We start from the raw sequence: 2,302 nt of genomic DNA on the forward strand, positions 1-2,302 counted from the left end.
TTACAAATATTTTTCATACATGATTAAAAAATTATATACACATTTAACATTTTAAAATGCGTGAATAAAAAAATAAAGCATAAATGAAAACCAAAATGTGAAGAAAAAATAAAAAGAGATGGGTGACATCAGCCTGACGCGACCACTTTCTTACTGGGCTGGACCACAACGGCTCCCTACGGGTGATCCTGCATTACGTGTCGCGTTGCTGGCAGCACATAGCCACGCCCCTTGTGCTCCTGCTCAGGGAAGTTGACCCTGCTGACAAACGTGCTCGAAGTTCACTACCGAGAGGTCAAACCAAATAAGTTTCTTAGGCCACGTATATATATATATATATATATATATATATATATATATATATATATATATATATATATATATATATATATATATATATATATATATACCTACTATTTAAAGCAAGGTGATATTTTTGGTTTCGTCCCGCATCTGATTCGTACGTCATGGTTTTTTTTGCATAAAAGACTCTTCTATTTTCGCTATTCAACCCGCATTCTCGATAAGTTTAGAAAAAATGGTTCGAGATTCTTTTTGGGATCGAGCGGCGGCGCTCCCCATCTGATCGGGAGCAGGCGGGCGGCACGCTGCCCAGGCTAGAGAAGGACGAGGAGCAGAGGCGGGGCCGTGTGTGTCGGTCGCACGCGCTCGCCCGCAGTCAACGCGGACATAGCGGCCGACCTGCAAGAGCCCCATTCATCCTCCCCATTCATCCTCCTCGGCTTGGAGAAGGAGAGAGCTGACAGAGAGAGTCGAGGATAAGCATCAACCCCTGCCTGACAGGCACCTCCAGGAGATGGATGACGGGTAGGAGGCGGCGCTCGAGGTGGAGGAGCACGAGGCCGACAGAGAGGTTGCCGGAGGCAGCGAGCTCCAAGGCGAGGCGTTCTGGTTGTGTTCCATGTGGCGACTCCCTTCTCTGGAGAAAGCAGAGATTAGAGATAGAAGAAGGAGAAGAAGGGAGATTAGAGAAGAAGAAGAAGAAGAAGAAGAAGAAGAAGAAGAAGAAGGCAGATTACAGAAGAAAAGAGAAAATCTGAAAGAGAGGGGCGGTTGCTCTGGCTGGCCTGCTGGAGGAGGCGGCTAGGAAGCACAGAGGAGCTCCTCTCCAGCCGATGTTGGAGGAGGCGGGGAGCCCGGCTCCTGGGAGCCCAGCCAGCCCCGGCACGTGCACGCCCGGCCACTGGGAGCCCATACGGGCAGCAACAGTGCCGCAACCTACCGACGAACGCGAAGCAGCCCCGGTCACGGGCGAGACAGCCTGGGAAATTGAAAGAGAGAGAGATGGGGTCAATGGAACGAACGCCAAAGGAAGAGGGGATCAGGGGCGGGGAGGGAGGAGCTTACCGCGCGCATCCGTGCTCGATTCTGGCGCCACGGTCAAGCAGAGAGTGATGCTTGGTTCCTTGTGGAGGAAGAAGAGAGAGGGGGGAAAGCAGCGCCGTGTGTGTGTGTGTGGATGCAGCACGAAGAGAGAGGGGAAGGAGAGCAGAGCCGTTGATGGATCGATAGAGAAGGAAGGAGAAGCATTACTGCTAAAGAGGAACGGCGATGTGGATAAGGTCCACATAGAAGCTGCTCGGTGGGGATTTTTGATGCTTTTTTTAATGGCTGAACCGAGCAGAAGCCACAGGAACTATGCGTGCTAGCTTCGGTTGTAAATTTTCTTTCTAAATGAGCATCCGCAGTTGTTTGTTGTTACTGTCATTCATGTCTACCGCATCTTATGAATACATTATCAGATACAATAATTTAAAATGAGTGAAATACTAGAAATAAATGTTTCTCAAGGGAGAAGATATTTGGAGCTCATCGGGACTTGCTAACAATTAAGATATTCCTCAACTCTGGATGTCATTGACGTCGTTGGTGAGACAGGGAGGAGAGAGGGGGGATGAAGAGTAGAGAGAATGTTACAACGGCACATCTTAAAATTTACCTTTTTTTAAAACAACCCATCCAAAATTTACATGTGATGGGGAATAGAGAAAAGCTCACTTTTTCTTATGAAGATGATCGCCAAGTTCGAATAGTGTAAAAGAAAAGGAACGAAATATAATCTTGCAAATCAAATAATCAACATTTTCTAAAAAATAATTAACATAGTAAAATATGTTTGCTTTCGAATATAACAGAAAATTGTATATAAACAATCCCACTTCAATGCATCACTACACATTAATGCAAAATTATTACTTTGCAAGTCTTTTGAAAATTCTACGAAAAACTTTTGGATTAGTCATTAAACTCTCGAATAGTATACAACAATTCCACTGTTTGC

At 45.7% G+C, this 2,302-nt stretch overlaps 1 long non-coding RNA gene across 1 annotated transcript; it reads right to left on the reverse strand.

Annotated features, from left to right (window-relative positions):
* Positions 1–482: 482 nt before the first annotated feature.
* On the reverse strand, positions 483–1,769 carry LOC123117555 (uncharacterized). Its single transcript, XR_006457419.1, has 2 exons — positions 1,369–1,769; positions 483–1,282 (listed from the first exon to the last, which is right to left on the reverse strand). It is a non-coding gene; the product is annotated as an uncharacterized lncRNA (long non-coding RNA).
* Between the last annotated feature and the right edge of the window lie 533 nt (positions 1,770–2,302).

Source organism: Triticum aestivum, chromosome 5B (assembly GCF_018294505.1).
Source record: "Triticum aestivum cultivar Chinese Spring chromosome 5B, IWGSC CS RefSeq v2.1, whole genome shotgun sequence".
NCBI lineage: Eukaryota > Viridiplantae > Streptophyta > Magnoliopsida > Poales > Poaceae > Triticum > Triticum aestivum.